General features: G+C 42.2%; 1 protein-coding gene and 1 long non-coding RNA gene across 11 annotated transcripts in view; one reads left to right on the top strand and one right to left on the bottom strand.

Moving 5' to 3' along the window:
• The window catches only part of RBFOX1 (RNA binding fox-1 homolog 1), a 2,697,109-nt gene that overhangs the window by 787,054 nt on the left and 1,885,756 nt on the right, over positions 1 to 24,299 (top strand). The gene's annotated exons all lie outside the window — the stretch shown is intronic.
• Positions 19,216 to 24,299, bottom strand: part of LOC127057616 (uncharacterized) — a 703,575-nt gene continuing 698,491 nt past the window's right edge. The window contains exon 3 of the long non-coding RNA XR_007776138.1: positions 19,216 to 19,424. This is a non-coding gene — a long non-coding RNA (uncharacterized LOC127057616). The remainder of the gene's footprint in view (positions 19,425 to 24,299) is intronic.

Raw genomic sequence — 24,299 nt, 5'->3', positions numbered from 1 at the left:
GGTTGGTCAGACTGAGTGAGTTGTTTGACATTAATTTGTGTCTGCCTGACCTGACACAGACCATCAAGGGCATTATAGTCTGTATGCCTCATACCCCCAACCACCTCTATGGTCTAGGGTCTCTGGTTGGACTTCATCTCCCAGGCTGCTTCGTGGAATCACCTCTGACTCAATCTCCACAGTGTACCATAGGTGTCTTATGATCCTGGTGTTTCAGAGTATATGTAGTCCAGCTGAGGAGCCCAGCCTATTGAGGAGAATAGGGCACGCAGCACCTAAACTATAACTCTGATAAGGCAGACTCAATTCAATGTTGAACCAAGCCTAAATGAAATAGTTCAATTCAATCTGATGGATAAAAAAAAAAATAATTTGGGAATCTCACAATAGTCTGTTTCAATTGAAAATGTCAAAATGAAAGGATGACATTTCCAGGTCAAATATTTTTGAGCTTCCTATTCATAAAAGAAAGTTCTATATTTTGACATTTCCCCCCCAAACCAGGACTATAATACATGTGGAAATATCAGCAATATCCATTGGATGGGAATTCTGATTTTTATATCAGCTCTAGTAAATAGGTAATAGATCAAATGCCCGTAGATGAAACTGAAGAACACACAGCTTCATCCTGCGTTTAGTAGGTCAAATAAAATTTCTTGTACATTACAATGACCTCCTATGGGCAGCTATTTACATCCGCTCCTATCATACTTGTAAGGTCTGTGTGTTCTCTGGTGTATTGGGGTATTAGTACATTATATTAAGAGCTGCTGCATAGTGAAAGGGGTGAGACTGATTGACATATGTGTTTTGACTTTGTAACTGTAAATTATTGGCAGGGTGAAAACGCCTTCATAAATTGTAAGAAAATATATACATTTTCTTTAGTCCCTGGTTTAACAGTCCTATACCCTGTTTTAACCTCCTAAATAGAGCCATAATATTTAAACTATATATATTAATTGTATTGGTTTATTATCTGTTGAATTGGGCTCTCACACTGCTATCTAGTGGCACAGATTATATAATTTTAAATCACTTTTTAGTTTCATTACATCCACCAGCAGGAGACTCAGACATGCCAAGTGTAATTAAAATAAAAAAAAACATTTCACAGATAATTAATAGTGAGAAACATTTCTTTTCCTGGGATTTCTACACTCTGGGCTGAGCAAAACTAGGTGCTTTTTTTTTTCCTTAAAAAAAAAATAAAAGCTTGTGTGTTTGGGGTTTGGGTTGGACCTTCTTTGCTTTTTTATTGCAGATTTTTTTTGTTGAATAAGACTACTGATTTTATATATGATGTCTCCATGGCATTAATAAATATTTGCTCTCCTGATGTTGCAGTATAGTGCAGGAATAATTTATTATTGTTACCAGTAATATTTATAAAACAGGTTAGAGACTGCAAAAGAGAGGCTGAAATACTGCAACGAGCCCTGCACAGGCAGAGCCTTGCACCTGCTGGACTATATTGAAGGAGCAGGGCAAAAGAAATGAAATCCTTACCTTGTACAAGAAATAGATTTTTCCAAGATAATTCTCTTTGAGCCCAGTTACTGTGGATTTTGGTCTGTACAGCAACTGCACTGGTGGTGGGTCTGGGGATCTCCTAGTAAAGAATGAAGATCAGTTGTTAGTAATAACCTTTTTAGGCCTGACACTTTCCTTCAATAACATGAATTATGAAGTGTTGACACTGCTGTTGTCTCTACTCCTTTCTTTCTGAGAGTAATACTGGTCAATGGTGCATCTATCGCCAGGGGTCTGTCATGCAAAGATGCCTATGGGATCCGTTCTGTCACGCCTCCTCTTCATTGTACTGTAAGGAGAGTGAATGAGAAGGGCAGGGGTATGGTTCACAGATAACTCCCACTTCCTATATTCCTATTTCATCTGATCCATTCAGTGGGGTTGAGTGACAATAGGTGGCAATCCTGTGTGGCACATGTGCTGAACTCTGCACCTGCATAGGTATCTGTTGAAGTCAGTGAGGTTCTGCACAAGTGCAGCATTCAACCATGTGCAATACACTGTAGGATCACGGCTTTGCTTGGTATCTAACATAGAGTGAGTCATGAATGGGGACTAGCTGCCTGGCCTTATCCGGACAATGCTTATAGAGTATGGGAAGAAACCAGAGGAACTCTTCATTATTTTGGTTTCTTTCTCTGCTGGAACATGCCCACTGTTTGTACCTGAGGGTGTTGTACAGTCCCCAGCCGCTTCTGGATAGCCCAATAGCATCAGCTGTCAACACTGAACAGCATTCTGCACTTGCATCTGTTTTATATGAATACAGACATCACTTCAGTAATCCACGCCGTGGACACTTGAAGGCTGGATATCTACAACGTGCTGCACATGGCACTACACCTGAAGACCATTCAGAAAATTCAGTCAGGCTTGATTCAGCAAAACATTTAAGCATGTGCTTAAGCCCATCTTTATTCAGTGAAAAACTTAATAATTGAATTCAATGTTTAAAGGGACTTGAACATTAAGCACATGTCAAGTGGTCTGTTGAACTGGGTTCCTAGTCCAGAATGCAGATGCTCAATTACTTGAGACTTGTCTACACTTGGAAAATTACTCATTGCTGTGCTGATAATAGCAGCAGCTGCACCAGAGCTAAAAAATCTTACTGTAAGTTTAGATAATAAAGAATGTTCAGCATCATAGCTAAAATCTGCTCTAAATGGATTAAAGAGAATTTCTTTATCGCACAGAATGGCATTTGCTTGAAACATTCTGAACAACCAGCTTGGCAAGATCTTCATATACTTTGTTAGCTAATCAAAGACAGATTGCAGTCAGGAACCATATATAAATTTATTAAGAAAATTAATAGACCATTTAAATTTTACTAGAATTAGGCTAAGATACAATAAGCATTTATTCCAGCAGACATTCATTAGTTGTAACAGTGACCTCCAGTCTAGGTGTATAATGAGAAACTGACATCTAGATTAGAACTGAGACAATTGTGGTAATAATATGAATCTGAATCATTAGGGAAAATGGCTAAATATTATACTTCTGTCAGTTTTTATTTCTCATATTATTTCTTATGAGTAGATTTAGGACTCTAGTGTTAGATTTTTAGTTCTGTGTTCGTCACAGCTGGTCCTTTCTGCTTCTTCCCTCTTCCATACACTTCCATATTCTTTAGATTACATGGCCTCTTTGGTTAATGATGGGCAAACTTCATTGGTTTGGTTCAGATTAAAGGATCTAAAAGTATGTTTGCCCGAATATTATCCAGTCTTCCTACTCGGGAATCTTGTGGAAACAGGCTCTCCAGTAAGGTTTCCAGTACATCCTTGTTTGGTTTCAGATGAGTTAAGGATTCCTAAGAGAATTGCCTTTCTCTCTCTGACATTTTGATACTTTTTTTTTTACCACCTCATTTTTTAAAACTTTCAGAGAGGTTCTGTTTGGGTTTGGTTCTAGGCTCAGGCTAAAATGGGATCATTGATTATTCTTATTGTTAATAAGTACATGCTATTCCTATTAGTTCAACTCAGAGTAATATTCACTACTTTAATGAAGATTATATCCTCAAAGATGAATTTTTTACAGTGTTGCCTCTGATAACAAGACACAGGAAACATCAGCACTGAATTTAATTCAGTGTAGGACTATGTGTTATAAATCTATAAAAGAGATCAACTTTTGGACATCTGAAAACAAGATAATCTAGATAAAACTCTTCTTTGGTGCTCTTTGCAAAATGTACGTAATGCTAAATTTACATGCCGTACCTTTTATAATTAATTTCACAAATGATATTGGTTTTGTTAATGCATCATCTTGGGAAAAGTATAGGAATTAATAATGTTCCAAATAAAGTGTGTGCCTCTCATTAAATGTAAAATAGGTTGCTTGGTCAAATGGACACCTCTTTCTACATTTGTATCTGCATTTCTAGCTGGTTTAACAAAGTAGTAATAATTTGTCCATTGTTGCCAGAAAGTGTAATATAATTTTATTTTGCTTGCAGCTAAAAGGCATCTAATTTCCAATATAATTTAATCTTGTGGGTCCTCTTGTCCATTTCATCCTGGTAAGAGCTATGTTGAATCCTTGGTGACAGCCAAAAGTAGCTACCAAGTTGTTCCATGGTTTGCATGAAATAACATGGTAGTCCCAGTCATTGTGAGCACCAAATTGCTTGCACCTATTGTAGAAAGTGCTTAGTGCAGGTGATCATTCATTAGGGGGTTTGGTTCCCAGATAAACCGAGGACTCGAAGCAGATAAGGAAAAGCATCTTCTAACAAAGGTGGGGAATGGAGTTGGTGCTCCTAATGTCAGGCACAGCGGGGAAACAAGAGCTATTCCCTAACCCCTTAGCCCTCATACAAAAGGGATCTCAGCATTGGTGTTAGGACCAGGTTAATGGAGTAGGAGGGTTGACAGCAACCCACTACCAGTTGTAATGGATTAACAATGAAGGATGACCTGCACTAGATGAGATTATTGTTTTTTGCCAGATAACCCCCAGATGTGTCACTTAATATAGTTGAGGCTTAGTTAAACCATGTTCCTGGTGTGTTGTCCTCCTGTAGTGTCTGGAACAATGAGCTGGTGGTCACAGTCCTCATGGATAGATGACTAACACTCAGTATTGGTACTGAGTGACATGTCTTGGACATTCTCAATATAAAGGCGTGGAGTTGAATGAACACAACTACACATGTTCCCGGCTGATGAAAAGTTAGGTATATTGGCAAGGCAATAAAGTTTAGCTTGTGCTGCTGCCTATCATCTATCTAAGGAAGACTTTGTTCTCCAGGACTGTCAGTCTGATACTTCCCAGCAGCACTAAATTCACTCCAAAACCCAAACTGTTTGTTATGACTATATGGAGAAAAGCAACAAAAATGGTGACTATGTAAGATATGGCGCCTCTTACAGTCCTCTCTTGGGGGTTGGTTGGAAAGGTAGCGTCACATAGTGGTCAGTGCTTAGGCCTATGACTTGTAGAGGGTTGTTGGTAGGGGAGCCTGGGCCCTCCTTCTCCACTGGGCTCTGACCCAGGGCACTTTGAGGGTTTATCAGTGATCTGATAGCTGGGGCTGCTTAACGCTGCCCTCCTTGGGCCACTTCCTATCATCTCCCCCACGACTGTCCCAAAGTTGCTGTCTAGGTTAAAGTGGAGTGAAGAATGTCCACTCATTACAAGGCACTTTCTGGGCGCTGTGTATAATGAGGTTGCTCTCTTTTTCTCTCGGCTGGCAACTGCCTCCTCCCATGGCATGGCCCGTCCTCCTGAGCCCCCTCATTCATAGGGCTTTCCTCTGCGGGGATGGTCCAAACAACAATAAAATGGAATTAATTAAGTCTAGAGTTGATATGGGGGGGAGGGAGAGGAGAATTCTTCCCTCTCAGGGAGTGTCTGCAGTAGGTTGTCCCTTCCCTTTGGGCAATTGTCTTAGGGAGAGAATCAGCTTTTCCCTCAGCTCTTCTTTGCTGGAGCTGCAGGTTGCAGGTCTGCTCTCTTCCCTGGTAGGGCAACAAATGAGCTGCTCCCCTGTCTTTTAACTCCTCCAGTTGGTGCATTTCCTACATGTGTGCCTGGGCGGGGCTGGCAGAGCCCAGAGTATTTCCTTAAGCCCTTGTTGCCTAGTGGGGAGTTGTACAGTGCCTCATCCCTTTTCTAGGTTTCCTTACGTTTTGCTCTGGACTATAACCTGAGTATGTGTTAGAGTGAGGCTGAGTTCTATAATCTTTTGAGCAATCATATCCATAAAAGAATTATGTTAATATCACTTCTGTCACCTCAGAGAGTGATGAAAGAAAAGCATTTGAACACCTGAACATGTATAATTTAAATTTAAATAAAAACACAATGTGATTACTCAGTTCTCAGTAGTTCTCTGTAGCAAAATTAACATTACTAATCTATATAATTTCAAACAAGTGCTACAAGTGGATTCAAGTACTGGAATAAATACCAGACACCACATGTACTCAAATATTTGCCTGACAGCAACTTCAGATGTTCCCCATCCTTATATGTTGCACAATTCAAATTGGGATTGCTAGAGGAAAAGAGCAGGCAGCAGACGGACATCTGAGAGCCCTAAAGAGAACCAATTTGTTTTTGTTTTATTAATCTATCATGAAGAAGTATAATACAAAATGCATCAACCTAAAGTAATTAGAATGCTTTTGCTGGATGGAGTGAGAGACTAGAATGCTTGTGTTGAGGGCTACACTGTCATAGGATGACTTTTTGATTAAGACAAAATGAATTATAAATAACATGAAGTACAAAAAGCTCCTTTGCTCCTACAGGAAGGCCTCAAGGTTACTAAGCGCATGTGTGACATAAATGCAGTAGAGCATTTTAATTAGATTCCTTCACCGAAACTTTTGACCTTCTGTGTAGCACGTTAATGTATTTTACTAATTATAAATGCAATTAAAAAGTGCTGAAATAAAATTAGGCTGATCTATCTAATTTACATTAACCACTTTCAAATTATGCAGATTTTCAAGTCTTTTTTTTTTTCCAATTTATGTTTCAGGGTAAAATTGTCTGCATTAAAACAGCTGGAACACAACCTTGTAGGAAAACAAATTTCTTTTCTGTGATTATTCACAGTGTGTGAGTTAATTTTCTAGGCAGTAATATACTTAGCTATCATTAGGATTGTGACTCATACAATAGTACCCATATGTGCAATGGATTCAGTGATGGTTGTATAGTGGGTGAGTATTTCTCAATTTTTACTGATGGGAACAGGGGTCAAAGGCTAATTAGGAAAGAAATACAGATATGATGGTCAAAGACAGTTAAGATTTATAAACAATGAAGAAACAGCAAAAGCAGTCTGTGAGTCATTCAGTCAAACCGTCTGGTGTATTTAGCCAGCAGACCAGATGGGGTTATCTTTGCTACCTACATTATTTTGATATTACTAAAAAAAGAACTTCTCACATGAGAATCTAGAGAGGCACAAATAAAATGTGATTCTTCTTTATTATTATTGGGTATTGGAGAGCACTTAAAAGTGTGGTAGGCACTGAGCAGAGCTTAAAAAAAGCACAATCCTTACCCTAAAGAACTCAAGATCTAATTTCAGATGTGTTTCAGTAATTGGAAGTAACACAAACTACAGAATCTAGTGTAGGAAGGACCAGTTTTAGTGTAGTACAATCATGTGAAGAGCTGCTCAAAACTTTTTTCTGAAACTTCTTTGGTGAAAAATGTCTTTTTCACCTAAATGATTTTTTTTTCATTTTGGTCAAAAAAATCTTTTTATTTTTTCAAGAAAAAAAAACAAAATCTAAAAGTTTGGGGTTTTTTTTTTTCCTGGGGTGGGGGAAACATTGAAAAGAGGGGAGGTAAATGAGTGAAAAAAACAAAAACAGAAATAGTTACAGTCTTAGAAAACTTAAAACAACCATAAATGTTCTGATTTTCATTTAATCAAAAAACAAAACAAAAATTGGTGTTAACAAATACCATTTTCCGATAGCTCTAATTATGTGATTAACCTCTTGGACATTTGCCCATGCTGATGAGACATAGGAAGTAACATCGTGATCTTTTATAATGGCGGTTATTTTAAAATTTAAAAGAGATGCAGGCTTCAATTGAATGGGAAGAGAATATGAGTTAATTTGGCTGTGATAACTGCAGGAAGGGCCAATATTTTGGAGCATATCTAATTGCTTGAAATGTAGAAAGTTAATCCTTTCACTCATCCTAGGCTGGATTCAGCAAGCCCTACATAAAAAATCACATTAACTTCCTGGGAGTTCCCCACATGGAGTGGACACAATCCAGCAATGAGTTCACTCAGTCTGGTCAGGATGCGGTAGCAGGGTTCTACCTGCACCTATCAGATTGCAGTACAGGGGTCATAGAAGCTTTACGGACCAACTCTTTTTCACTAGACGTCTGAGTGCTCATTATGCAAAGACTTACATATGTGATTAACTTTACACAAAATGAGTTGTCCCATTAAAGTCATTTGAACTGCTGCTAGTGCATAAAGTTAAGCACAATCAAAAGGTTTTCCTGGATCTGGATCACAGTGAACTGTTTGTCTCAGTTCTAACCAGGAACTTCAAAGACGGAGAGTATCCCACCTCTTGCTTAGAAGTAGGATTGTGGAAAAATAGCGAATATTTTCTCCATTTTTGTTTTGAGCTATTTCATTGTCCAATTTTTTTCATAAAATTTTCATATAATGGCACATAGCACACTGAAATATGTGTGTTCCACTGAGAAAACTGATCTTTCTCAGCATGCAAAATTTGAGTGACAATGGCTCTATTTAAAAAAAAAATTACACAAAGAAAATCACAGTAAACTCCCCAAAATTCACTTTTTTTTAAAACTGATCAAGCAACAAAATGTGAACCCTTCAGATTCCAAAGTTTGTACATGTAGTTGTGAAAATATCAGAGTTCTAGCTAGCATGTTCATTTTTATTGTTGCAGTCTATGCTCTTGCCTAACAGAGAGTATAAAATAAATACCCTAGACTGGGGTGGGCAAACTCTTTGGCCTGAGGGCCACATCAGGGAATAGAAATTGTATGGTGGGCCATGAATGCTCACAAAATTGGGGTTGGGGTGTGGGGGGTGAGGACTGTGGTTGGGGGTGCAGGCTCTGGGCTGGAGATGAGGAGTTTGGGGTGTAGGAGGGTGCTCTGGGCTGGGACTGAGGGGTTTGGAGGGTGGGAGGGGGATCAGGGATGGGGCAGGGGTGCGGGAAGGGGTGCAGGTTCCAGCTGGGGGTGCAGGTTCTGGGATGGGGCTGGGGATGAGGAGTTTGGGCTGCAAGAGGGTGCTCTGGGCTGGGATCAAGGGGTTTGGAGAGTGGGAGGGGGATCAGGGCTGGGGCAAGGGGTTGGGGCATGGGGAGAAGCTCAGAGATGCAAGCTCTGAGTGGCGCTTACCTCAAGATGCTCCTGGAAGCAGTGGCATGTCCTTTCTCCGGCTCCTATGCAGAGGCATGGCCAGCAGACTCTGCACGCTGCCCCATCAGCAGGCACCACCCCTGCAGCTCCCATTGGAGTGCTTAGGAGCTGGAGCGAGGCCATGCTGTGGCTCATGCTGTGGCTTGCGGGAGCAGTGTGGTGTGGCCCCCAACCGAGCACCCTGGCTGGAGCGGGGCCAGCTGTGTGCTACGGCTCGCGACCCAGTGCTCCGGCTGGAAAGCCATAGCGGCACCTGACCCAGCACCCCAGCTGGAGCATTGGAGCGGCCCCAACCCAACCAGAGTGGGACCGAGCCGCATGGTGCAGCCCCCAACCCAGTGCGCCGGCTGGAGTTCTGGAGCTGGGCAAGCCCTACACCCAGCTCCCCGGCAGGAGCCCAAGGGCTATAGTTTGCCCACCCCTGCCCTAGGCTAAATTACCAAGCTATAGGAATATTGAAATGGCTCTAATGCATCCAAGTCTTTGAGGCCCTAATTCAACAGTGGATACCTGTTCAGCAAAGTACATAAGCACATGGTTAGTACATTGAAGTACTACATTTTAAATAGATGTTTAAGTATTTGCTGAATAGGAATGGACCTAGGCATATGCTTAAATGCTTTGCTGTATAGAGGCCTTTGACATTAAAGGAAAAGCACACGTGAATAGTGAGGGAATACATCTCAAAATTGGAGCCAAAGGAGTTGCTAAAATATTCCAGGGAGCAAAATCAATCAGTCTTTGCTGAGAATAGAAAACAAGGCTTAGAGGCTTTATGCTAGTGTGAAAGGCTGAGAAAGGAAAAGAGGAGGAGTAAGAACACAGCAGAAACAACCACTTTAAAGAACATTTTAAAATAATTCTCCTCCTTTAGTAAATTACAGTTAAATGTTGATCAGAGCTAATTCCTGCAGTTCTTGGCAGAGCAGCTACAATTCTGTGTGGTACACTGTGCAGTCAGAGAGAAAAAAGAACAAGATCTGTCCTCTTCCACACCGGTTAATGAAAAAGAGCTTACTGTTCCTGTTGCAGTCAATGTTGAATTGGCTCGTGCAGATAAGGGCATTATGGTATTTAAATACACCAAATAGGCTCTCTTTAAAAAAAAAATGCTACTGTTTTGTACTTGGAGCCTCATGTCCAAAAGCTCTGAAAGCACTTTGCAAAACAATAACTTATATACTGTACCAGTAGGGCAGCGACTCTACGGAGAAATATGACAGGGAAAGTGCTCTGAGTAATAACTCGCACACAGCCTTGCTAATAGACTCTTTTACTGAGGGAAGGAATGCTGGCCAAGACCCTGGGGTTATTCTGCTCACTAAGTTTTAAAAGAGATGTATGATCATTAACTCATACCTGGTGGACAGGCAGAAGGGAACTTAACAACGTATCTGAAAAGGAGCGCTGGCACTTGAGGAAGATAGCCATGGCTCTTAAGGGGCCCTATCCTTAGCAGGTGTAAACCAGCTTAGCTCCTTTGTCTTCAGTGATTTTACATCAATTTACACCAGTTGTAGAGGTGGCCAGCGATCTCTTAGGGCCTGATCCAGCAAAACACTGGAGCATGTGCTTAGCTTTAAGCACTTGAATAGTTCCATTACAGTCAATGGCACTATTCATGTGCTTTAAATTAAGCATATGTATAAGTGTTTGGCTTGAAAGGGGGCTTAGTCCAGATATCATGGTGCTGTAAGCTGAGATGCAATGACAGGACTAGCATGGGCATTGAAGTATTTTGTTGTTGCTGGGCAGTGGAACTGTTGCAGGAGGCTGCCTTGTTTCTTACTGCTTCTTGTATAAAAGGCTCCAGGATTGCACTGAAAAGAGACATGTTTTGTTTGTTTCCATTTATCATTGTGTGTGCAAGATGGATAAACATCTCTAGAGTACTTCTTTCCTTTCCAACACATTTTCCTTAATCTATGGAGTGAATGGAAAAGTCAGGAGACAAGTCATAGAATCATAGAAGATTAGGGTTGGAAGAGACCTCAGGAGGTCATCCACGCCAACCCCCTGTTCAAAGTGGGATCAACACCAACTAAATCATCCCAGCCAGGGCTTTGTCAAGCCAGGCCTTAACAACCTTTAAGGATGGAGATTCCACCACCTCCCTAGATAACCCATTCCTGTGCTTCACCACCCTCCTAGTGAAATAGTGTTTCCTAATATCCAACCTAATCTCCCCCACTGCAACTTGAGACCATTGCTCCTTTTTCTGTCATCTGCTACCACTGAGAAGAGCCGAGCTCCATCCTCTTTGAAACCTCACTTCAGAAAGTTGAAGGCTGCTATCAAATCCCCTCTCACTCTTCTCTTCTGCAGACTAAACAAGCCTCAGCCTCTTCTCATAAGTCATGTGTCCCAGTCACCTGGTCATTTTTGTTGCCCTCCGCTAGACTCTCTCCAATTTGTCCACATCCTTTCTGTAATGGGGGCCCCAAAACTGGACGCAGTACTCCAGATGTGGCCTCACTAGTGCCGAATAGAAGGGAATAATCACTTCCCGCGATCTGCTGGAAGTGGTCCTACTAATGCAGCCCAATATGCTGTTAGCCTTCTTGGCAACAAGGGCATAGTGCTGACTCATATCCAGTTTCTCATCCTCTGTAATCCCCAGGTTCTTTTCTGCAGAACTGCTGCTTAGCCAGTTGGTCCCCATCATGTATTGGTGCATGGGATTTTTCCATCCTAAGTGCAGGACTCTGCACTTGTCCTTGTTGAACCTCATCAGATTTCTTTTGGCACAGTCCTCCAATTTGTCTAGGTCACTTTGAACTCTATCCCTACCCTCCAGTATATCTACCTCTCCCCCCAGCTTAATGTCATCTGTGAACTTGCTGAGGTTGCAATTCATCCCGTCATCCAGATCATTAATAAAGATGTTGAACAAAACTGGCACCAGGACTGACCCCGGGGCACTTCGCTTGATACCGGCTGCCAACTAGACATCGAGCCATTGATTGCTACCCGTTGAGCCCGACAATCTAGCCACTTTTCTATCCACCTCATAATCCATTCATCCAATCCATACTTCTTTAATTTGCTGGCAAAAATACTGTGGGAGAAGGTATCAAAAGCTTTTCTAAAGTCAAGATATATCACGTCCACTGTTTTTCCCATATCCACAGAGCCAGTTATTTCATCATAGAAGGCAATCAGGTTGGTCAGGCATGACTTGTCCTTGGTGAACCCATGTTGATTGTTCCTGATCACTTTCCTCTCTTCCAAGTGCTTCAAAATGGTTCCCTTGAGGACCTGCTCCTAGATTTTTCCAGGGGCTGAGGTGAGACTGACCGGTCTGTAGCTCCCCAGGTTCTCCTTCTTCCATTTTTTAAAGATGGGCACTATATTTGCCTTTTTCCAATCGTCCAGGGCCTCCCCTGATCACCACGGGTTTTCAAAGATAAGTCACCTAGCTATGATTATAAAAACAACAAGGAGTCCAGTGGCACCTTAAAGACTAACAGATTTATTTGGGCATAAGCATTTGTGGGTAAAAAACCTCACTTCTTCAGATGCATCAATTAAGGTCTTTAAGGTGCCACTGGACTCGTTTTTGTGGATACGGACTAACACAGTTACCCCCTGATATTTGACACTATGATTATAAAGGTGAGCTTTCTTATGGCACTAACTGCTGTTTAATGGTTAGACAAGGGCTTGGTGAATCAGGACTTCTAAATTCTATTCCTAGCTCTGCCACTGACTTGCTGTGTGACACTGGACAAGTCACTTAAGCTCTGCATGTCTCACTTACCTCATATGTGTAATGATCAAAAGAATAAAACCTCCTCTTCACCTCTATAATTAATATCCATGAATATAAGCATACACTATGCTTTGAGACATAGAATACAGAGGAAGAGTTTCCTGTCCTAAAGAATTTACAGCCTAACACAGCTGAGACAAAGAGTAGATCGATGGTTTGGAGAGGTTATAATGAAATCTGTTGTTATTAAGGGCCCTGTCCTGCAATGACTTACACAGTGCTTATCTTTACATACGGTGAGAAGTTCTTCTGTCTTCATGTAGTATGCTGCTAAATCTTTTACACCTATGGAATAATAATAACCAAGATGTCATCTTATCCTTATTCCTGATTTCCATCATACTAGCCATTGTGTGTGAAGTTAAGTGGGTGCCTAAGTCTTTGCAAAATTGGGTTCCAGCAGAGGAAGGGTCACTGGTTTAGAGGAATTTGAAGGAGAAAGTAAGAGATGTTGGCAGGCAAGTGATAAAGACTGTGTCACCACCAGAGAGGTTTCAGGATTCAATTATTAGTAAGATGTGAACACACTTTGCTCTCATGCTTTGTAAGGTAGTGACCATTTTTGCAGCTTTATTTTAATGTTCATGTAACAGGAATAACTTTTGGAGAAGAGGATTTGAGAAACAATGAAGATGATGATTCCAATAGATATGAAACATTTACCACTGAAATGAATAGTAGAATACTATGTAAATATTCTGCATGTTGTTGACAACAGTAAATATTTAGGACTAGATTGTGACTAGCCCTAATGCAACCTCACAAAGGAGCCCATCCTTCCTCCCACATAGCTGTCATCTTGAATCGGAGTCCTACGTGTAACAGAGGTGCTGCAAGGCCACTTGCTCCACATACAACCCCTGAGGAAATGGGTGGGAAGAAGGGTTGGGAGCAAGCAGAGGCATGGCCCCACCCACCAGTCAGTGAGAGGAAATAAGCAGGTCCCTTTTCAGGGTAGCCATAAATTTATTTCCACTTTGTGGAAGAGGGGTGGCCTAGGAGGAGCAGAGTTACCTTTGGTGTGGTACAGCTCATACAGCATCCCTTAATCACCGCTGGTACTTTTTACGCACGCACGCACGCACCACTTTCCCAGGAGCTGACAGTGTAAAGAAATATCTTAATGTGGAGACTAACACCTCTAAACATGCAATGTCAGTTCTAGAATCATCATCTTTCTCTTCCAACCTGTAAGCATACGTTACTATCTGCTATGGTCTGCTCTTAACAGGGCCTCGTTTGTGACAGATAAATATGGGATTTTTGTAAGCAAGGGAAACATGTGCCTAACTTTTCCTTGCAGGCTGAGCTGAGTGTCAGTCGTCTCCTCACTTCTATGATTGAACCTCACTGTACCAGACACAAGCACTTTGCAGGTGTTTTCATCATGACATTAATAATAAGAATTGACACCTTCTAAATGAGGAATTCCTTGTTGTGCCTGATAGTACTGGTGGCTATTTGAGGAAATTGACAGCTTCTGAAAAATGCTCTTGCCATTACCAGCACTTCTCTGACAGAATTTTAATGGCTTACTATCGTGAACATTTTTGCAGATGAAGTGGAAACTCACAAAATTTGATGCTTTAACTCTTCTGAAAGTTAGTGGGGGAAACTTGTTGCATGGTGCAGCTCTCTGAATTTTTGTCTGTGACTTGGAAATAGCTTTTTCTTGTAAAAATAACCTATTCCTCTATCAAAACTAAAAGTTGGCAGTTGATTAGCTAAAGGGGTATGTTTTCAGCATGATAGAGCAGGATTGAGTCACACAACCCCCATTAACCTTACTGGAAACTCTACACCTCAATTTTTGCTCATTTAGATGGAAATATCCCCTTACTGGTCAGAGATCCATTGCACTGTGTGTTAGTTGCCCACTATCTTATACTCATGATGGGAATTACCATGACCCCATATACAGGAGAGGGAGAAAGAGATAACATGAGTGACTGGGAAGAAATATCAGATGAAAATAGTCTTAAAAATAAACAACTGGATCATAACTCATGGGCATATCCTATAGTATAGAAAGCAAGAGGGATGAAATCAAAAGGGTTCTTTGGATATTCTATAGAAATAATTTTAAAAACCATACAGAAATTCTGTAGAGTTGAGATCCTTTCTAGAGGGTTTATTTAAAACAAACAAATAAATAATTCTACAGCAGGAACATAATATTCTATTATATTTTGATTTTCTATTGACTTTCTGCAAGGGGAAGGACCAAAATTTTGATTTGTATACATCACTAATTATAACATTTTAATAAAGTTATGAGTCATGACATAAGCTTAAACCACTAAGGGTGGGATTTTCAAAGGTGTTTTGAGCAGTTAACTGCTCATCTCCCACTGAATATCAATGGGAGTTGGAGCCTAACTCCCCTAGGCTTCTTCCATAAAACCACACTGTACATCTCTACCAAGAGAGATCTCAGTTTGTTTAAGTGGAAAGAGTAGAGTTGTAATGAATGAGTAACAGCTTAATTCTATGTTCGCATCTCCTATCTCAAACCAGAGAAGGTGGAATGCATTACGTAGTCAAGCAAGAGGCCAGAGGTGAAGCAGCAATGGCAGTCTGATGGAAGGAAAATATTTACATGAAATCACACATACATTCAGAATTGAATTAGGATTTTAGGCCACATTATCTAGTGCAGACAATGAACAAGATGTAAGTTAAATAAATGATGTGTTGCCATAGGCCTGGTTTCTGATAATTATACTTTGCTTAATTTAAAAAAAAACCTACTGCTCTCATTGCTCAGCACAGCAATCTGAAAGCTAATAAAGTGAAACAAAATTCTTGTTTCCTAATACATCCCACTGCCAAGATTATAGCAAAACTCATTTTGAAAGAAAAGTTATTTCTAATTACTTATTCTTCATGCCATAGATGAGTCATATGTGTCAGCTCAGCATAAGCATTATGAACTATGTACTAGTCGTCACTGTTCCCTTTAGCCTGCAAGGCTGGACAAGTCCAGATCTATGCTAGTGTACCTGAGTTGAATTTTGCCTGCTTTTTTTGCAAAAGAAGAATGTCTTAGCAAAAGATGGTGCTTCCACAGTTCCTGGCATGGCCAGGACTAAATTAGCATGCAAGTTTGATATGGAAAAAGCTATCTGTCTGCCTTCCAGGTTAAATGGAAAAGTGATGGTTGTGAGAGAGACACAGAAAGCCTGGAATAACAGGCCCACTGGTCAGATGAATGAAGGTGCTAATAAAAAGAAAAACAAAAACACAACATAGTGAGACCTATGTCATAAACAGATAGTTAAGGGTTAATGTCTCTTTTACCTGTAAAAGGCTAACAAGCTCAGTGAACCTGGCTGACACCTGACCAAAGGACCAATCGGGGGACAAGATACTTCCAAATCTTGGTGGAGGGAAGTCTTTGTTTGTGCTTTTTGGGTTGTTCTTTGTTCTCTCTTGGAGCTAAGAGGGACCAGACGTGCAACCAGATCTGTCTCCATTCTTTCTAACAATCTCTCATGTTCAGAATAGTAAGTACTGGCTAGAAAAGGTGAATTCGTTTTATCTTTGTTTTCTTAATTTGCAAATGTGTATTTTGCTGGAAGGATATTTTTTCCTCTGTTTGCTGTACTTGTATCTTAGGCTAGGGGGGAGAGATTCCCTCTAGTCTATATAAGCTGAAGACCCTGTAAACATTTTCCATCTTGGTTTTACAGAGAGAGGTTTTTTTACTTTTTCTTTCTTTAATTAAAAGCTTTCTTTTTTTATGAACCTGATGAATTTTTTTCCTTGTGTAAAACTCAAGGGGATTGGGTCTGAACTCACCAGGGAGTGGTGGGGGGAAAGGGGGGGGGAGGTTAATTCCTCTCTGTTTTAGGATCCAAGGAGTTTGGATCAGTGTATCTCTCAGGGAAAGTCTGGGAGGGGGAAAGGAGGGGGAAAAGTTTATTTCTCTCTGTTTTAAGACCCAAGCTATTTGAGTCTTGGATTCCCCAGGGAAGGTTTTGGGGGGACAGAAAGTGTACCAAAACACCTTATTTTTGGTTGGTGGCAGCGTTATCAGATCTAAGCTAGGAATTAAGCTTAGAAGGGTACATGCCGGTCCCCACCATTTGGACGCTAAAGTTCAAAGTGCGAATAATACCTTGACATGATGGCAGAGGTGGGATTAAAAGCAAAAGCCAGTAGGATTTTTTTTTCTCTCCCTGCTAGCTGCTTGAAAGCAGGCTGAGAGGAGTGGATTTTAAAACCACAGCCAGTGAATTTTTTTCTTCTTCTCTCCTTTCTGGCTGAGGAAGGAAGCCTGAAGGCAAAGGTGTTAAGTTCTTAACAAGGGTCTTTGTTAAAGAGGCAGCAAACTGTGAGCCAGCAAACACCAGCAAGGGCATTTGCAAATGAATTTTTTTTCTTTCTAACTCTTCGGGCATAGATAGTTAGAAGTCTCTGTTAAGGACGCAGTCTGGGCTGCAACATTCCAGGCAGTAAGCTGCAGAGGGTACAGCCAGCACAAGAAAGCAGAAACAATGAGTTCCAAGGAATGGGCAAGACTGAATGCAGAAGAACAAGCCAAAGAAGCTGCCCACAAGAAAGACATGAAAAGAAAACAAAAAAAGATAGAAATAAGAGAAAAAAATGGAGATAAAACAAAAAAAATAAAAAAAGAGATAGAGATAAGAGAGGAAAAAAAACAAGCCAAAGAGGCGGCCCACAAAAGAGAAGAACAAGCCAAAAATGCTGCCCACAGAAGAGAGATAGAAAGGCAACAAAAGGAGCTGGAGATAAAAGAAAAAGAGCGGGAGCTCCAAAGGGAGGCCCACCAGCAGGCCATGGAATTAGCAAAGGTTAAGCCAGATGTTCCAGCCAACCCTAACAACCCTTCTCCAGGTACTGTTTCCCATCCCATGAAATTTCCCACCTACAAGGCAGGTGATGACACTGAGGCCTTCTTAAAAAAATTTGAAAGTACCTGCTATGGGTGCAACATCTCTGCAAACCAGTACATGATAGAGCTGATGCCACAGCTCAGTGGACCCTTAGCAGAGCTGGCGGCTGAAATGCCTAAGGAACACATGAACAATTATGAACTTTTTCAAACCAAGGCCAGAATCAGAATGGGGCTAACTCCTGAGCATGCCCGTCAGCGGTTCAGAGCCCTAAGGTGGAAACCAGATGTGTCATTCACCTGACACGCCTACCACATTGGAAAGAATTGGGATGCCTCGATATGTTCAATCTCTGCCAGAGCTGTCCCTCCTCATGCAAATGGAGGAGTTCTTAGAGGGTGTTCCTGAGGAAATAGAAAGGTACATCCTAGATGGGAAGCCCAAAACTGTAACTGAGGCAGGGGAGATTGGAGCCAGATGGGTGGAAGTGGCAGAAAAGAAAAAAGCTACTAGTAAGGGGAGCGAATATCACAGGGGGCAAACAGACAATAAACCCTATCACCGAGGACAACCCAAGACACCACATACAACCCAAGGAAAGCCCCAGCCTCCTTATTCTCCCACCTCACCAGTCTCCAGCAACCCACCTTGGCCCAGTGACCAGTCAGCTGGGCGATGCTTTAAATGTAATGAACTGGGACATATAAAGGCCAACTGCCCCAAGAACCCCAACCGAGTGCAGTTCTTTACACCACCATCACACCAAAGCTGCCCAGGCCCAGATGCCTCTCAAATACCCTATGAGCGAAGGGAAACTTTGAGAGTGGGCGGGAAGAAGGTTATCGCATGGAGAGACACGGGGGCACAAGTGTCAGCTATCCACCAATCCTTAGTGGACCCCAAGTTCATCAACCCAGAGGCCCAAGTGACAATTTACCCCTTATGTCAAAATCTGTAGACTTGCCTACAGCTGAACTGCCTGTCCAGTACAAAGGCTGGTAAGGAATGTGGACTTTTGCAGTCTATGATAATTATCCTATCCCCATGCTACTGGGGGAAGACTTGGCCAACCAGGTAAAGTGGGCCAAGAGGGTGGGAATGGTTACACGCAGCCAGACCAGGCAACTTTCCAGACCCATCCTTGTTCCTGAGCTGTCCACAAGGATCCCGTCTGTGTTACCAGAGACCCAGACAGAGGTGGTGGACCCGGATCCCCTGCCAACGACTGCAACAGCCACAGTGCCTCCAGTCCCAGAACCGGAACTGGAAAAGCAACCAGCACCAGAACCATTGCCAGCACTGACGCCAGCACTTGAAAACCCATCTCCAACCCCAACGCCAGAGTGCGCCAGCGGGTCTGAACTTTCAGAAGCATCAGACAACCATACCCAAGAGGCTCAGCCCGAGCCTGAAATACCACCTGGTGCACCAGTGGAGAGCGGTTCACCAGCAACGAAAACAACCCCATCACCTACATCGCTTCCCGAAGGACCAAGCCCAAGTCCACAGTCTAAGGAGGAACTGGTGTCTCCAGCCTCAAGGGAACAGTTCAAGACTGAGCAGGAAGCAGATGACAGCCTTCAGAAAGCTTGGGTGGCGGCATGGAGCACCCCACCGCCTCTCAGCTCATAGACTCATAGACTCTAGGACTGGAAGGGACCTCGAGAGGTCATCGAGTCCAGTCCCCTGCCCTCATGGCAGGACCAAATACTGTCTAGACCATCCCTAATAGACATTTATCTAACCTACTCTTAAATATCTCCAGAGATGGAGATTCCACAACTTCCCTAGGCAATCTATTCCAGTGTTTAACTACCCTGACAGTTAGGAACTTTTTCCTAATGTCCAACCTAAATCTCCCTTGCTGCAGTTTAAGCCCATTGCTTCTTGTTCTATCATTGGAGGCTAAGGTGAACAAGTTTTCTCCCTCCTCCTGATGACACCCTTTTAGATACCTGAAAACTGCTATCATGTCCCCTCTCAGTCTTCTCTTTTCCAAACTAAACAAACCCAATTGTTTCAGCCTTCCTTCATAGGTCATGTTCTCAAGACCTTTAATCATTCTTGTTGCTCTTCTCTGGACCCTCTCCAATTTCTCCACATCTTTCTTGAAATGCAGTGCCCAGAACTGGACACAATACTCCAGTTGAGGCCTAACCAGCGCAGAGTAAAGCGGAAGAATGACTTCTCGTGTCTTGTTTACAACACACCTGTTAATGCATCCCAGAATCACGTTTGCTTTTTTTGCAACAGTATCACACTGTTGACTCATATTAAGCTTGTGGTCCACTATGACCCCTAGATCTCTTTCTGCCATACTCCTTCCTAGACAGTCTCTTCCCATTCTGTATGTGTGAAACTGATTGTTCCTTCCTAAGCGGAGCACTTTGCATTTATCTTTATTGAACTTCATCCTGTTTACCTCAGACCATTTCCCCAATTTGTCCAGATCATTTTGAATTTTGACCCTGTCCTCCAAAGCAGTTGCAATCTCTCCCAGTTTGGTATCATCTGCAAACTTAATAAGCGTACTTTCTATGCCAACATCTAAATCGTTGATGAAGATATTGAACAGAGCCGGTCCCAAAACAGACCCCTGCGGAACCCCACTTGTTATACCTTTCCAGCAGGATTGGGAGCCATTAATAATTACTCTCTGAGTACGGTTATCCAGCCAGTTATGCACCCACCTTATAGTAGCCCCATCTAAATTGTACTTTCCTAGTTTATCTATAAGAATATCATGCGAGACCATATCAAATGCCTTACTAAAGTCTAGGTATATCACGTCCACCGCTTCTCCCTTATCCACAAGGCTCGTTATCCTATCAAAGAATGCTATCAGATTAGTTTGACACGATTTGTTCTTTACAAATCCATGCTGGCTATTCCCTATCACCTTACCACCTTCCAAGTGTTTGCAGATGATTTCTTTAATTATCTGCTCCATTATCTTCCCTGGCACAGAAGTTAAACTAACTGGTCTGTAGTTTCCTGGGTTGTTTTTATTTCCGTTTTTATAGATGGGCACTATATTTGCCCCCTTCCAGTCTTCTGGAATCTCCCCCGTCTCCCATGATTTCCCAAAGATAATAGCTAGAGGCTCAGATACCTCCTCTATTAACTCCTTGAGTATTCTAGGATGCATTTCATCAGGCCCTGGTGACTTGCAGGCATCTAACTTTTCTAAGTGATTTTTTACTTGCTCTGTTTTTATTTTCTCTTCTAAACCTACCCTCTTCCCGTAAGCATTCACTATATTAGACATTCCTTCAGACTTCTCAGTGAAGACCGAAACAAAGAAGTCATTAAGCATCTCTGCCATTTCCAAGTCTCCCTTTACTGTTTCCCCCTCCTCACTGAGCAGTGGGCCTACCCTGTCCTTGGTCTTCCTCTTGCTTCTAATGTATTGATAAAAAGTCTTCTTGTTTCCCTTTATTCCCATAGCTAGTTTGAGTTCATTTTGTGCCTTTGCCTTTCTAATCTTGCCTCTGCATTCCTGTGTTATTTGCCTATATTCGTCCTTTGTAGTCTGACCTAGTTTCCATTTTTTATATGAGGCCTTTTTATTTTGTAGGTCACGCAAGATCTCGTGGTTAAGCCAAGGTGGTCTTTTGCCACATTTTCTATCTTTCCTAACCATCGGAATAGCTTGCTTTTGGGCCCTTAATAGCGTCCCTTTGAAAAACTACCAACTCTCCTCAATTGTTTTTCCCCTCAGTCTTGATTCCCATGGGACCTTACCTATCAGCTCTCTGAGCTTACCAAAATCCGCCTTCCTGAAATCCATTGTCTCTATTTTGCTGTACTCCCTTCTACCCTTCCTTAGAATTGCAAACTCTATGATTTCATGATTACTTTCACCCAAGCTTCCTTCTACTTTCAAATTCTCAATGAGTTCCTCCCTATTTGTTAAAATCAAGTCTAGAATAGCTTCCCCCTAGGAGCTTTTTCAACTTTCTGAAATAAAAAGTTGTCTGCAATGCAGTCCAGGAACTTATTGGATAGTCTGTGCCCTGCGGTGTTATTTTCCCAACATATATCTGGATAGTTGAAGTCCCCCATCACCACCAAATCTTGGGCTTTGGATGATTTTGTTAGTTGTTTGAAAAAAGCCTCATCCACCTCTTCCACCTGATTAGGTGGCCTGTAGTAGACTCCCAGCATGACATCACCCATGTTTTTTACCCCTTTTAGCCTAACCCAGAGACTCTCAACACCTCCATCTCCTATGTCCATCTCCACCTCAGTCCAAGTGTGTACATTTTTAATATATAAGGTAACACCTCCTCCCTTTTTCCCCTGTCTATCCTTCCTGAGCAAACTATACCCATCCACACCAACATTCCAGTCGTGTGTATTATCCCACCAAGCTCTTCTAACCGATCCCGGTTTGTTGTAGAACAAGGACTTTTATACAAGGAGACTCTTTCTGGTGGACACCAGGAAGACTGGCATCCTCAGAAACAGTTGGTAGTTCCAACTAAGTACCGGGGAAAGCTCTTAAGCTTAGCCCATGATCATCCCAGTGGCCATTCTGGGGTGAACAGAACCAAAGACAGGTTGGGGAAGTCCTTCCACTGGGAGGGGATGGGCAAGGATGTTGCCAGTTATGTCCGGTCTTGTGAGGTGTGCCAAAGAGTGGGAAAGCCCCAAGACCAGGTCAAGGCCCCTCTCCAGCCACTCCCCATAATTGAGGTCCCATTTCAGTGAGTAGCTGTGGATATTCTGGGTCCTTTCCCAAAGAAGACCTCCAGAGGAAAGCAGTACATACTGTACCACATCCCAGTTTAGAGTTTTCACCGTTTGAACTTGTGTATGGCCACGAGGTTAAGGGGCCATTACAGTTGGTGAAGCAGCAATGGGAGGGGTTTACTCCTTCTCCAGGAACTAACATTCTAGACTTTGTAAGCAACCTACAAAGCACCCTCCGACACTCTTTAGCCCTTGCTAAAGAATAAAGGATGCTCAAAAAAGCAAAAGGCCTGGTATGATAGACATACCAGAGAGCATTCCTTCAAGGTAGGAGACCAGGTTATGGTCTTGAAGGCGCAACAGGCCCATAAGATGGAAGCATCATGGGAAGGGCCATTCATGGTCCAAGAGAAGATCCAGGGAAGGTTTTTGGGGGACAGAAAGTGTACCAAAACACTATATTTTTGGTTGGTGGCAGCATTATCAGATCTAAGCTAGGAATTAAGCTTAGAAGGGTACATGCAGGTCCCCACCTTTTGGACGCTAAAGTGTCCAAAGTGGGAATAATACCTTGACAGAGACCTATTTGAAAACTAATTTTCTATCAGGGTTCACAGATGATGTGCATCACCAGGGTGTCTGAGTGCCATGTTCTAAGATTTGAACACCTAAAAGGTCAGAATATATTAGTTGAAGAGCAATTGAAATCTTGGGCCCCAGATGAACCGCTCCCACGGAAAAGCATATGGTAAGGGGCTCTGGAGAAAGAAATTCCTATGAGAATCACCTTATGGAGATTTCCCCAACATATCCCATCAGGGGCTTGTCTTTACCCCCTGTGGAAAAGGCAGTGAGAGCCATCTTAAAACCTGGTGCCTCCATACTGGGTCTGTCCCTCTGCGTTCTCCTGGCTCTGTGGCAGTAAGTTTTAATCAGAGTCACATCTTCCTGGTCACAGCAGCCTCCCAGAATCCTCCTAATCTGCAGGGCTGCTTGGGGTGTAAAATTATATGTAAAGGATAATACAGCAGGAACTGTAGCATCTTTCACCTAATTTCCATGGCACAGGAGGCAAATGGAAAGGGGGTGTGTGGGGAGTGTGTCTCTCTCTTGCTCCCAGGTGCACCCTTATCCATCCCAGTCTCAGCAAGGGGACAATGCTGTGGAGGCAGCTTAGCTGCTTTTCCACATATAATACCCCACACTCCCATGGTGTGGAGTTGTCAGAAGCTCAGTCTTGGCCTCTATCCCATGAGGAATTCTTCTGAGGCACTAAACTTTCCTTCTTAAATAAAATGTGCAGTTCTGTTCAAAGAGAAAATCTATGCTTGTTTTCACAAGTGCATACCTTTTTTGTGTGTGCATGGTACCATCCCTCCCTAAATGGCCAGGTGAGTGTTTCATTATTAGAAATGAGAGCTGATAACATGCAGAAAACTTCAGAATACATTGAATAGTAATACTAGATAACAAATGTATAGGATTACATAATTATCATCATGTTCCCTTTATGTCTATGGCATTTAGGGCAGCGACAAAGCTCTTCCCCTCCTTTTTGTTTCTGGCAAGTCTTTCAGTGGTTCCCCAGCTGTACCCCAGGTTTTTCAGCTCAGCTTCCACAGCTCTTTGCCATGTTGTTTTCAGGTGACCTCATTTTTGCTTGCCTTCAAGTGTCCATCTAATTGCTATTCTGGTCATGGGAATCAGTTTCCATCTGAAGCACATGACCAATCCATCTCCAATGCCTCCTGACAATGTTGGTGCTCATATCCTTTTGGCTGCACTGTGTCAATAGATCTTGGTTTGAGATTGTTCTGGGCTAAAAGATACAGAGGATTCTTCTGAGGCAGGTTTGGAATGAAGACAGTTTGGACATTCATACTTTCTCATTCCCCAGCATTCTGCACTATAAAGTAGTGTTGAAAGTACTGTACGCAGCTCTGATAAATCTTGAGTTTGGTTTTGGTTCTGTATTTGGATGATTTCCAGACTGTACTTAAGCTCCTGAAGGTGTTCCTCGCTTTACTGAT

This window comes from Gopherus flavomarginatus, chromosome 9 (assembly GCF_025201925.1).
Source record: "Gopherus flavomarginatus isolate rGopFla2 chromosome 9, rGopFla2.mat.asm, whole genome shotgun sequence".
NCBI lineage: Eukaryota > Metazoa > Chordata > Testudines > Testudinidae > Gopherus > Gopherus flavomarginatus.
Note: the sequence above shows the minus strand (reverse complement) of the source record. Positions and strands in the feature narration are given on the sequence as shown.